General features: G+C 43.1%; 1 protein-coding gene across 2 annotated transcripts in view; it reads right to left on the bottom strand.

Moving 5' to 3' along the window:
• The window catches only part of LOC119177837 (carbohydrate sulfotransferase 2), a 31611-nt gene extending 24202 nt beyond the window's left edge, over positions 1 to 7409 (bottom strand). For both annotated transcript variants that reach the window (XM_075887433.1, XM_075887434.1), the window contains exon 1: positions 7135 to 7409. The gene's annotated coding sequence lies outside the window, so the exon portion shown is untranslated. The remainder of the gene's footprint in view (positions 1 to 7134) is intronic.
• Positions 7410 to 14325: the final 6916 nt, after the last annotated feature.

Raw genomic sequence — 14325 nt, 5'->3', positions numbered from 1 at the left:
AGTAGCTACCCAAGGCCACAACTGGTGGGAATGTGGTGGTTTCCTCTCTCCAAAAGCACTCCTACCAGCTGCCTCAATGTTAGCATGGGGTGAATTCACAAACTGGAAAAATAATTGGTCTTTGTTTTCTTGGCCGAAAGAGTCACTTCCACCGTTGAGCCAACACGACGCGCCAGAATAGAAACTTTTAGCTAAATAAAGTTGATTCTACTTTTGAGAAGTGTTTTGGGGAAACGAAATGGCACCTATAGCTGTCAATATAAACACTGTTTGCACCAAGGAGCTTAGTAGCTTATAATTGTGTTATTCATGTATTGTCTAGAATTTATTCGCGCGGTGCCAACTTTCAGCCCAAGTGTTCTATCATGCTTTGTTAGTGAGTTGTGAATGAGCCAAGCTATGTAAATAGAGTGATATTGCAGACATGTACAAAATATCGATGCACAGCCCTTTTCTTTAGCATGACATTGCCAAGGGCTTCATTCTTGTGTTTTTTATAAAAACTGCTTGTCACTGGGCAGCAGCGGAAAACTATGCATCAAGCTTTTGCGAGATGGTTCGAGAAACACCGTGTTCAGACATAACAGTGCCTGTGGATTTTTCTCGTAAGTTACTTTCTGTAGTATTTTCAAAATGAGTGTAGTAGAATTGTTGTTTTATAGCCATTCATTTTAATATTTACACCTGAGTGTATGTAAGTATGTATGGGTGTACATATGTATATGTGTGTGCATATATGTATGTATATATGTATTTTTAAATGAGAATCCGTTTATCATTGGTGAGTAAGTTTGGTAATGATTTGGCTGAATTTGTTTCTAGTTATTTCTCTTATGAGCCATTATACATTTCAATTTGTTTTGTACTGCAAAAAAATAAATGTAACCTTACGCAGAATATGTGTGTTCGAAGAAGTTGTTTCATTTACCAACCTACAGTCATGGGCAAGAAATTGGGTAAAATGGAACGAACCTGCGAAGATTAGTTTAGAGCATAGCTACTCTACATGGCATATCTCGTACACATTGCGTTGGTTGAATATGTCGATTTCAAGCTTTCAATTTTAATAAGAATAAGCAAGCTATCACCCGTGGTTGTATATGGGTGTGATATTTATGCATACTGTGATACCGGTTTGCAATTACAATTAAGGTGACAAACCTAGTCAAGCTGAATACACGAATTTTGTCCATGCACCTTTCATCTGCACTGGAACTGTTAATAAAAAATAAACTTCAGTTTAGAAATTTATTCTAGTAACCAAAAGCAGGGCATCTCTTATCACACAAATCAAATTGCCATTGTTCTGTTCCATTCCGGACAATAGGGGACCCTCTCAGCAGAACTCGATTAACTGGTATAGTTCATTTTAACCATTGACAGCGACATTACACTGAAGCATGCAGCATGACAAATAGCGGGAGAGAAGACACAAACTAATCACTCTGTTTGCGTCAGCTCCAACTGTCCGTGCTCTTTGGTCTTGCTGCATCTGATGATGCCCACCAAATTAGCACGAAACACGTCGCTACAAAGGCAGTCAACTTGGCTGCAAGCAGTTAGCTCACTGCATGTGTAGATTTTCTTCAAAACACCGTAAAGACTGATTGCTGGTCGACGTCCTTCAGCAACTCTTTTTTTCCGAGAACTATCAGTCAGTGGAATCGACTTCCTCCCACAATTGTAGAAATTTCTTCAACGGATGCGTTCTTTTCTGCAATAAAAATGATTGAATCTTTGGACCGCTAAGCCCTGTAGACTACGTGTGTGCGCCTGGCAGTCGCCATGATCTGTACGGTATCTTGGTTGTAAGCTATGTTGTTTTGTTTTGGTGTTAATTTGCCCTTGTGCTAGACGAATGCTGCACTTTGTTTTAATTGTCATGAGATTTTCATCATTTTTTTTTCTCTAATACATATGACTTTTCTGACGCATCTGTGCTCGGTGCAACTGTGTATGTTTTTGTATTTTGGAAATCTACTTCTTTTCTCTTTTTTACTTATGTGAATGCAATTATGTGAACTTATGTGAAACTGCAATTTTCATGTTCTTTTCTGTACCCCCCCCCCTATAATGCCTGTATGGGCGCTGTGGGTACTAATTAAATAATAATAATAATAATAAATAGTAATAATAATATTCAAACACGTGAAAAGTAATATACAGGGTATGATATTGGTATTTCAGCACTGGACACTTTGCGATAGGAGAGAATAGAGGAGAAAATTATGAACCCTGAATTGTTTAATTTTTGAAGGAGCACAGTACAGCGCTTTTGGGTCAAAAGAGGAGTGAAAGAAGCAAAAGCGAAAGCCTTCTTTTCAAAAAATTAGTACCCGCCACCACGCATAATGTCAGGCCGGGCAACCTCTTGAAAAAAAAAAGTGCTCAGTGATTCTGCGAATCGAACCAAGTACCTCCTAGATTGTAGTTGAGCGCTGTAACCACTCGACCACTGCAGCAGTGCTTGCATTCGCCCTATTGCTGATATATCGTCCTTTCTTCGAATGAAGCCAAATGCAAAAACGTCCGGTGAAACTTTGTCAAAAATAGAAAAAATAGAATGCGTTTGCCCAAGGTTACTAGAAGATAGCAACCGCCACGTGTGACTGTATAACCATGCGCTATTTATTCTTGTAAATTACTGTCATGACGTTGGGATAGCCGGCTCTAACGTAGGCTACCTTCTCATAGTTTGGCAAATATAAATAAAAAATAAAAATACATATCGGCCTGTGACAACGCTAATCCACTATTATGAGTTCGCTGTCACTAGTGTCACTTTCAATAGATGAATGGTCAGTTTGCTTCCATTATCGTTATCTAGGAAAGTTTTGGCTCATTAACTCAACTCTCCTAATTAGCATTGATTCTCACATCTAAGGACAGTCACACTTCATCTCGCTTTCTGAGTGGCTGTCACTCCCATATAACGCGTACTTCACTTTTTTATGCTCTCCGAGCATCTGACGCTGCTTTGCGGAGACTTTCCCTGACGTCTGCTGGGCCAGAAAATTGTCTTTATTATCTATCAATTTCAAGCTTTTGCGAAGCCGAAACGAGAGTCTCTCTCTCTCTCTCTCTCTCTCTCTCTCTCTCTTTTCATCCTTTTCGCACGTGTGATAACGTCTCTCGACCTCAAGACTCGTATACACGTCCCTTGCTTTGTTTGCGCACTCAAACAACGCTGGACGAAATATTTGCACCGTGTTTTGTGAAAAGCATTAGCACTAAGACACCTACCGATGAGTCTCCCTCATTTTACGTAGACATATACCTAAGCGTAAGCGTATTCACGTTCTCGCATTCCGGCTTTATAAAAATGCTGCGGTGCATGAAACCAGCGAAATTGCGCTCACAATTTCATTTGATTACTGCTGTTATCTATTTACGCACAATTCGTCTGCAAACACCAAAGTCGCTCATGTGTCTTGTAATAAGAATATTGTAACAAAGGCTACCTTTGACTATAGGTACAAAACCTCTTACGTTCACCACAATACCGTGCTAGATTGCACCGAAATAGTTAAGTAGCAGCGCAGCTTCAATGAAATGTAAGGTAACTGGTCGCGTTAAATAGGGGAAGACATTCGAGGCACATTTTCAAACATTGCATGCATCGATTTATGTGTGGTTTCATTTAAGTGGTGCACCTGGAGTGTTGTTTACTTGTACTTGGCAAGGTAGTGCATGGATTGCTCGATGACTTAAGGCCATCGAGCAATTTCGTTTTTAGCTACAGTCGTTGATGAAAGGCGAGTGCTTGGCTTTGCACAGCCTGCCAAAACGCCTATTACAACGTACGCGGCATCCCGTAAGCGCTGTAGCAGACGCTCGCGGAGCTGAAACTTAGATGCAGCAAATCATTGGCTATCATCGTATACTCTCGATGCTAGACGCTTTGCGTGCTCCTTGATATTATCGGCACACACTTCTTTCTTTCCTTGTCGTTTCATCGGCTATCGTGTGTCCTCCTTGCCCTCTTAAGTGCCGAATAAGTTAAATTCATACCCGCGCTATAGTAATCCCTCCAGATAAGAGAATTTTCGGCTAAGAAAATGCGTAGCCAAAGAGAAAGCTTTGTGAATTCGGCCCCTGGGGTATAAAAATCTTCTTGACGTGCTTTTTTTAGTTTAACTCAAATGGTTTGGTGTCCCCACGCGGCGAAACGATTTTAAATCTCGTGGTCATTACTGATTCAAGTAGCACGTGCGTTGATGTGTTACGAGGCGTCAGTGATCAGAATTATTGCACTGTGAATTTGAATTGTTCAGTGGAGAAACACGTGATACGAAAAAAACTATCTTTGACTACAGGCGAACAAATGTTGGCGCGATGTCAAACCAACTCTCTTCTTCTTAGAGTGTCAAATTCTCAAGCTCAGTTAGTGGCCGTGATGCAAACAAAAAACTGGACTCTTATCCCCGATGAACTTCTCTCACTAAAAAGAAAATCCATTCGCAATGTGCTATAGGCGCATCCACACAAGGCACGCTGTTTACGTCTCCCGTAAAACGTTGCATGAACCGGAAGAAACTATTGCACTTGCGAGCAAAATTGACATCAATCGCAAACGACAGGAAGCGTTGCCGTGAACACGCCCAGATATTTCAAGCAGAAGTCCAAACAGCAAAAAAAATTCTATAACTATGATATTTCAAACATGCTAAGAAGAAATAGTAAGAAATTTTCGATAGTTGTGAGTCCAAATTACGGCTCTAAGTCCCTAATATACATACCAAATTATGAAAAGCTTCTTACCACGTCAGTTGCCGCGACCTAATCAGTAATTCTTTTAGCTATGTGTTTACGGATGAAGCTCCAATGTCTTGTAACTTACCTATTACTTCGGTAACTTCGAACATGCAAAATGTCGTTATCACTCCACAAGGCATCGCATCACCTATTCATCGCTTTTTCGCAAATTCTGCACCAGATCTTGACGAGATATGTCTGAAACTGCTAAAGATAGTATAGCTAGCATAATGTCCTTTGTGAAGTGGCATTTTCTAACAGTCCTTCGACACAGGCTGTGTACCAGATAACGGAACGTCATCCCGCGTAATACCTATATTTAAATCTGGAGACCACTTTAACCCAACCTACTACATGCCGATGTCTCTCTATGGACAGCAATCCACTTGAGCATATTATTTCATGAGCAGTTATGAAATATTTAGGAGAAAACAACTTTTTTTGTCAACGAACATGGCTTCCTGCATGGTTGATCTTGCGGGGCAAAACTATTTGAGGTAATTTTTATTTTTGTTAATTTTAAAAAAGCTTTTGTAAATGTTTCTCACGCCAGGCTAATAAAAAAGCTTACCAATCTTAACTTAAACACTAACGTAGGTAATTGGATATCGGAATTCATGTCTAACCATTACCAATTCGTTTTAGCTGACGAAAAACACTCCTCATCAGCTCTCGCCAAATCAGTCAAGTCTGAGAGGTCTGTGCTGAGTTGATTCTTATTCCAATTTATACTATAATATAGCTAGCTTCATGACTTACACGGTAAGGTTATTCGCACATGACTGCGTGGTAATTGAAAGGTGACCAAAAATGAAGATGCTAATATTTTCCGGAATGAACTCAATACATTCAGTAAATGGTTTCATGACTGGCAGATGAAAGTCAATGTGAAGAAGACAAAAGTTGTTTCCTTCAATATATACAAGGTTATACCCACTGACTAAACACTACACAATAAATGAAGAACAGTTGAAACTGCATATAATTTCAAGCACTTGCAGTTCAATAACCGAGTTATTTGTCATGGGAACTACAGATTGACACTATCGAGGGCGCGCAGTACTATATACGAGCGCCAAGCAGCGGTGGAGACATAAACGCGAGAAGAGAAACGAAGCAGAGGCAGCGCTCTGCCACCACATTCTATTTCCTCGCGCTCATATTACGAGATGGGAAGAGTTGGCGCGTGCGCATTGAGGGAGCGGATGGTTGCCGAGGGACACAGCCCCGAGCATAAGCTGCTTCGTATCTAGAAAGTATAAAAATTACTAGAAATAAATGGCGCAAGAAACAACCACAGTAAAAGAAGGAGAAGAGAAAAAAGGCAGATATAGTGGACCGAGATTGTGATACATTACAATATTTAACAACATAGCTGCAACCAGGCTACCCGGTTGCCCATCAGTTCAGCTGTTAGTGCTGGTTTGCGCTTGGAGTGGAAGCTTCATTTCCACAGAATCATTGCTCATCACAACTTAGCGATAAAACGTTTGGAATAGCTTACAAAATGTCATCATGCCCTTTGAAACATGGCCGTCATGGCTGTGAATTCAACCTCATAGTCAGCAGCATAACACCCAAGTCGTCTAAAGCAGGGGGTCTGCAAACATGAGACGGCTTGTCCACATGACCGCCGGCTGTCAAAGCCGTAATGCTCGCACAACAATATAGTGGCAACAAAAGTCGGCCCTGGCTTCTTTTTCAAATAATGCCGCCTATTTGTGACATTTTGGTGACACTTACGGAAAAAAGACAGATCACGTGGAAAGACAGCGTGCAGAAAGGGATGATGTCATCTGGGCTCTTCCACTTCTGCATCCACCTCGGACTACTTCCACAAAAGCCACGTGAGCTCCCAACGTACTCAGCCGGTAAGATTGTTGCCTTAAGGCTCGGCCACTTACAGCGATGCTTAGTAGCGCACGGCAGGGTAAGCAAGATAGGCAGACGCGCACTCACCTATACCTCCGTTCTTACGGGCCCCTGCCCACAGCATAGGCAATTTCCTCCAAGTATTCTTCTCTGATACCTCCAGAACAGCATAACACAGGGTGATGAAGTCACGCCTCAACGACGCGGAATTTTCGAACAAAGACGTCACGATATCTGCAGTGATTTTCCACTTTCAGAGCCATGTAAAATTCCCGTGGAAATAATTTCTTGCAAAGAAACCGCTTCTTACTCTACAGGATGCATAATGTCGTAGGAGTCAACTTTACTTACACTAGATATAGCTGCAATATCTCCACACATATTCACCAATGATGTAATTTTTCAATAGGAGGCCGTTTTTATCTTCTTGCCTATTCAAGCATTCTTAAGTATATGTTATTCAATACACTAGATAAATCAAAACGAATTATAGACCTCGCACAGTACCTGAAAAGGTGGGCCAATCGCTGCGATAGAACTCAAAACGGAACGGCTTATTTGCAGAAGCACACCAGACAATTTTTAATTGCCGGCAGGGTAGCACTGCACATATCCAAGAAAGCTGAATGAAATGAGTCGGCAATATTTCTATAAGCATTGAAACATACGCAGTACTTTGGTTCAGAACGGCTTACTGACGAAGCAAAGAGTGGCAAAGTGAAGCATTTTTTTCTTCCCTGCGACTGCTGCTTCTTAGAAATAACGTCAACTACTAGTTCCAATGAGCGTTCTCTCTTCTTTAATGCCAAGTATGCGATCGAGAACAGAGTAAGTCTAGCAAATGCCATCAGCTGTTGTTACCGTCACACGCATGTGCGTATTTCGATACTAATAAAAAGCATAAAATATGTTAAGCAGTGTGCAATTTTCTGAGCCTGACGAGGCCATTTCGACTAGGAGACAGACCTTGTTGAGGCCTGAGAAGTAGGGCCAAACAACAAAACGTTTCTTTCCTTTGACTGCGTCCTCACTTTGCGTGAAGTCTCCTTACAGTCAAGTTCCAACGGAGAAAGCCAGCGTGTTCTGAAACTTCCCTTCAACCATCCTCGCGTGAGAACGATTGTGGCCGCGCTGCTTCGTTCGATATTATCGAATATAAAGTTTGCTCCCAAGCGTTTATTCTCTAAAAAAAAAAGGACGGTCACTTCAACACATTCAGGGTTGAAGTGTTGGGTGCACGTTAAAGAAGTCCAGGTGGTCGAAAGTTCCGGAGCCCTCCACATCGGTGTCTCTCAAAATCGTATGGCGGCGTTGGGACATTAAGCCCCACAAATCAATCAATCAATCAATCAATCAATCAATGAAATTGAAGTGGTAAATATAGACTCGTGTACGCTTTCTTCAAACTGCGATTACTAATTGCAAAAAGTCACCGTAGTCGAGCGCGAAACTTGAGTCTGAGGACAGCGAAGCACCCGCCTCTTTCGATGCTATAGACTCTAGAAAAATAATAGTGTTATGAACGAGGCAGCGAGGCTGAAAGAGTTTACGATAGTCTCCAGAGAGTGCATCCGCTCGCTGGCGCACTTCGTTCGCGCCCTGACGAGTTCTTCGAGATGAAAATAAGTATTGTGGTTGAGGTATTAGCACGTTGTCTTCACCACACATGTTGCCGATAAGCCTAGACCTCGCCCCGTCACAATATTAACGCGCGAAAAAGAGGTCTGGGGACTATGCGGGCAGATTAGCGCCTTCGGAACGCCACATGCACTCCGCCGTCAATCTCCCCTTCGCAACGCATCAACAACGAACACAGCCACCATGCGGTGCATACAATCCTTCACCGAGGGCTCCTAACTGAGGAAGCTTTCTGAGTGACATAAGGCGGCCTCATCAAAATAAAGGCTTCCTTATTGAGGAAAAGAATGTTTTGTTGTTTCGCCCTAAGCTTTCCCACCTGCAATTCTTTTAAAAAGCCACGAGAACCATTCCATAGAATAGGTTGACGGCCGTGCAGGTGTAAGCTGCATGCCTCCTTGTAACAGCTTTCCTTTCTATATTGATGAGCAGACGGCTGAGAAGTACCTGATTTCAAGTGTGAACTGGTAAAGAAAACGTCGACCCGTTCTTACAGCTACAGCGATAGGGGTCTTTCATGAAGAGCCAGATCATGTGAATTCAGAGGTGCTACTGGTGAGAACCTTTACAGCAGAGAGTAAGCAGTACCCTTAAAAATCCCCGCAGCCTGACGCAATAGAGGCGGGGAGAGGGGCGGCTTTCTCACGTACGGTTGGCACTGTGAAACCCTAACACACGTGCTAAACAGCGAGTTGGTAGAGTGCGTCTATTTTGGCAAGAATTTTGTTGGAAATAGCTTCGCGAGCTTCGATATTGTTACATTTTATTATGTATGTCAACCTCTAATTTAATGAGAGTGTTTTACACTCATCGCCATTGCTACTAGCTGTGACGGCTAACACTCTCGGAGATTGCGTGCGCAGCAATACCTGATGAAGCCGACAGAGAGCGCCTTCTGTCTACCTCCGTTCTGTAGAGCAGCAGGCGCGTAATTCGAAGGTTGTCGTACAAATCTTTCTGATAAAAAGGATGATGCTTTGCCCACTTAATTTCATTTTAACTTTCGTCATAGAAGCTACACTAAAGCTAAAGGCAACAATAAACACCTTTTATGCTTTCCCTGGCTTAAATTTCTGTTTGATTCGATTTGTGTTGTGCAAAAAAGAAATGACCCACACAAAAAATTTACCCTTACTTCGTTGACATTTATCGGCTGGATGGTCGCGAGATTCAATTTTCTACCACGGCAACCATATTTCAATTTCTAAGAAAAAAGCCATAGGTTCATTCGCTTCGATTTAGGCGCACCTTGAATCACCCTGGGTGGAAGGAATTCCGGAGCCTTCCGGCATAACTCATAGTTGCATCGTGAGTAGGGGACGCTGAACGCCAATAATTATCAATGTTATTTTTGCTTCATAGCATATAGTGAGTGACCATGCATGTTCCGCGATAGCGACGCGAATGTATACGATCTACATTGGTGACGAGATACTGTGACAGATGCCATCACGGGCACTGTATATACTTCTATATAACCCACGCTAGTTGAATCACTCTAGGGTAGAGTTGGGCATGTTCACTTCGCTGTGCATGGATTCATGGCAAACATGCTTTAACTAACTGGTTGTCATGCCATGAATGTCATACCATGTATGAGCCTGAAGTGTTGTTCTCGTCATTTATTCAGATCGCTCATCTGGGAGCATGTTAACGAACCCCAGGTGGTCTAAATTTCCGGAGCCTTCCACTGCTACATCTTTCATAATCGTATGGTGGTTTAGGGACGTTAAACTTCGGATATCAATCAATCAACCAGTCAGTCTGATCAGTTATCTCATTACGTATTACATATCCTAATGACAAGAAGTGCAGATTCTTTCCCCGTAATTTGCGATGTCAGATGTATGGCCAGTGAGATTACGCCGCTAGAACTACCGGTAGTACCGTTGCCCATCGCATATAGCAAACAAGCCCCGCTTCATAGCGATACTATAATGATATTTCCTAGCGCAAAAGGCTTACGTTATGTGCACGCTAAAATAGTGGCAGAATTGTGTTGCTAGCCAGGATGCCTCAAGTTTGGCGGAGCTCTGAATCTTTCCGAGCTCTGCAGCAAGCCCCCTTTTCTGCGCGCTGCGTTTCATTGTTTCCGACGGAACGCAGCTTCACGTCAAGGGAGGTGTACTAAATTGGGTAGTGTCTTCAAACCCACACATTGCACCGTTTTTTTCATTCACTTGTCGTTCCATCTAGTTCAGCATAGCGCCGATGCAGTAAATACTTCGGAAAGCCATGTCGCGGAGATCGAGTGGTTGTGACGCTCAACTGCGATCCCGAAAGTAGCGGAATTAAACCCCGGTGGCGGCGGCTGCATTTTCAACGCAAGCAAAAATGTTCGAAGCCCGTGTTCTCATATTAAGGTGCAACGTGTACTTAGGTACAACCTCCCAATATGTCCAGCTGGTCGAAGTTTCCGGAGGTTTTCATTATGCCGTCTCTCATTATCATAACGTGGTTTTCGGAAGTGAAACCCTAAACCTTAAATGAAATATTTATATCTAAACCTTTTACCAAAAATATTTTAGAGACACATGATGTTCAAACTGATATTGAAGCTTTTGATGTCGGAACTAGGTATCCTTTAAAATAATTCTCAATGGGGCCACTGAAATTAGGTTCGGCGAACCTTACAACACTATAGTCAAAGCTAGTCACCAAGCCCACGAGTATAACCAGCACGGCCGGCCTGCACATTCCAACGTTGCTAGAACGCGGTGAGTTTCGCAGCTACATGCGCGCGCTGGCGCAAGTGGCTGACGCATGAACTAATGACGCTGCTGTTCCATCTTGCTTCACATACCACGCCGCGCGTCACGACGTGCGTGTTGCCGCTCAGACACGACAACACGTTTACTGCACTTGGTTGCTTCTTCGCGCCATTATTTAGTGAACTGTCGTCTCTTATGAAAGAGTTCTAATATTTGACAAGAGATATCATTAAACAATACCTTAATGTTGTGCCCCGGGCTGCAAAATCGGCTTCGGAAATGACACCGATCATCATTTCTTGGAACCACCCCGAGATCTCGATGTGTTTAAAAAAAGCCGCCCGAATATTCCCACAGGAGGAAGTCGAGTAAATGCGTCGAAGGGTGAGGGGGGAAGGGATAGCGCTTGAACGTTGTGTAATGGGGTATTGTGATTTCGTCTTTATTATTCTTATTCACTGATTGATGAAAAAGCGCGTCCTTCAACGAGTGTTGGGACGCTGATGTTGCGTTGTGCCCCAATAATGGTTGAAGGTACTGTTGTTTCCAGCGCATCTACTAGAGTCAAGCAAAGCTAGCCAGAAAGTTTTTACGAGGGGGGAACGGGGTGGGGGTCACCTGCTTCATTCCGGGCAAAGCACCCCCTTGAAATGGCGATTCGTTGCTCTCTATGCTACCGCGAAAAAAATCTCGGGGAGGGGGGGCGGAGGGGAGGAGGGGGGGGGCTTGGTGTGTCAACCTTTGGCTACGACCTGCATGGGCACAATCTGCACTCTGTGTAACGAACCATAAACGGTCGAACATGCTGTGAGTGAGTGCTGGAATCCAATATTCTTTTGGGAAGAGGTACAAATAAAAAGGACCCTGAAGAAATATCTACCGATAACACCTCATGGAATACGTTATATTTCAAGGCAGAGTGAGGGTGGTGTTCCATATCATGTGATACTATTAATGGGCCTTTACACTCTCTGGATAAAACGCATGGCCGTGAGGCACAAGGATCCTAAAGGAAAGTCGACAGGGGAAACTTTATTGAATGTGTAATATGTGCGCAAGATATATCGAACGTTGAATTAACCTCCAGATTGCATGGAGCTGTTTGGTGAATTGGTGAAAATGAAGTGTTTTAAACCATCAATATGGACCAATGTTGTTTAATGAATATGTATTTCTTTATTTCTGAATAAAAAGGTGCTAAAAAGCAGACGTGTGGCTCTGTAGTAAAACACCCGCTTGCCCCGTAAACTCCCCTGGATCGACCCCCCCCCCTCCTCAGACCCAGAACTTTTCACTTTTATTTTATTTCTATCTTTCTGAGTTTTTTTCATCACGCGCAGGATGATTACTTTTCGCTAACCACCAACGAAAGCAACGCCAATGCCAGAATTTCTGCGAAACGAACTTTTTACCGCTGTCGCTTTAAAAACGGGCAGAGATGCTGTGCCGCATGGCTGACTCCCAAGTCCAAGATATGTAAGTGACATTTTGGGGTGGACGATAATTTCAAATATCATAAGCACATTATAAAAGGAAATGAAATACTTGCACCTCTAGGAAAATGGGCGCTAGCGCCAGGGACATTACCTCACCTTTTTCCCGATCTGCCAGAGCGCATCTCGAAGGCCCTTGTGACGACAATAACAAGGAGGTCACAAAAGAAAAAAAAAACGTGCTAGAGATGAGCTCATGCCGGAAAATGAAATAGGGCTGTCTTAGTGATGGAGTCGGTCAAGTGATTTTAGCGACGACACATCTCCCGGCAGATCAGACATCTCGTTAGCGACACCATTCACGCTCAATGAAGCGATGAACTTCTCGATGCCTTCCGCGACCAGAAGCCAAGAATTATACGTAGATGCCATGTCAGCGATGACGTGCGGTATTTTTTACTGCAGAAATATTGTGCCAGGAGCTGCTACTACGAAAAACTGTTATTGTTGAACGAGATGGCCGTTCGAAGTTCTGCCCACAACCATTAGCGTTCATCATAAACACTGTACAGTGTTTACAAAGCGACCCGCTAGCTTTCTTTGCCTGTGCCCACAGAGGCCACTGTGAGCCAGACAGCCTGCAAAGGTGGTGAAAACTAGAAAACAAAAGGCTCGCAACCTCCCAAAGAACTTTGCCCGTGCGGCTGCTGCAAAAAGAAAGAAACAAGAGGAGATCCTGGCTCTTGAACTAAAGCTGTCCACAGCTTCAACTGCAGCAATCAAAAATACCCTTGCTCAGCTTTTTTCATTTATGACATTGCTGAAGTAACGAGAGTTTCGCAATAACTCAGTCAAATTATTCGAAAAAGATGGCTAATACTTAATTTCGTGCTAGAGTTGGCATGATAAACAGACAGACAGACAAAGAACTTTATTGGGCCCTGAGAAACGCTGCTCCTTCAGAGAAACGTCGTAGTTGACATGATAACTGCGATTTTTATACCCTCACGAGAGAATTCTCTTGCGAGAAAGATGGCTAATAACTGCGCATTCAAAAAAATTACCACCTTGAGCAAACTGTATTTCTGAAAAGTGTTTCCATAATAGCGCATGGCCATTTGGCTGGGGAATTTTACAGGCTGACGAACACAGGAAAGAACGTAAAATATGCCAGCCGACTACAAAAATAAATCGGAATAGAAGAACGAACCCCAACCAACAACTCAGCCTGTGTACTTCTATTCTGGCATCTTGTATTTCGCGCAGTTCATTTTTCTAATGTATTACGAACTAGCGCCCAACACAAGCGTCTCTGACCCAGCCAATTTCGCCTAAAAACAGCGTTCTGGGAACTGTCGTTAAATAAATAAGTGCATAAATAAATAATTTTCCTGGTTGGTAATGCTCCTGAATTTTAGTGGTGAATATGGAGCAAATGTTTTGCACATTTTCTTTTTTGATGTAGTTGAGTTTACCGCGCAAGTGTCAATGGCGAATCTCGGTTATCACGACTGGCGAGAGCTGCGACAATGTGGATCACTCGCGCTGCCAGAGACGACGCGCGCGGCTTGCTGCGAAATGACACAGCAGCCCCACTAGTTCTCGCGTCGGCCACCACGGCCACTTCAGTGAGCGCGCTACGGGGAGCTTCGAAACTGACCTGGTTTCAGTAACGATGGTATATTCTATTGCATTGCTCGCCCGGCGCGGACTTTGTCATCTTCATCATCTGCTCAGTAACCAAGTCAGAGTGCCTGACGGTAAGCCTAGCTAATTCAGTCACGCTGTGCAATGACAAAGTGAATTATTCGTAATTCTAGGACCGAGCTTATCACATTAATACTATCATAAGTAAGCCATATAGAGCAACGACGAAGCTAATTAAGATATTTTTATTGAACATGTCCCTAAGTAGC

This window comes from Rhipicephalus microplus, chromosome 1, assembly GCF_043290135.1.
Source record: "Rhipicephalus microplus isolate Deutch F79 chromosome 1, USDA_Rmic, whole genome shotgun sequence".
NCBI lineage: Eukaryota > Metazoa > Arthropoda > Arachnida > Ixodida > Ixodidae > Rhipicephalus > Rhipicephalus microplus.
The sequence above is the reverse complement of the archived record's forward strand: the minus strand, read 5'-3'. Positions and strand labels throughout refer to the sequence as shown.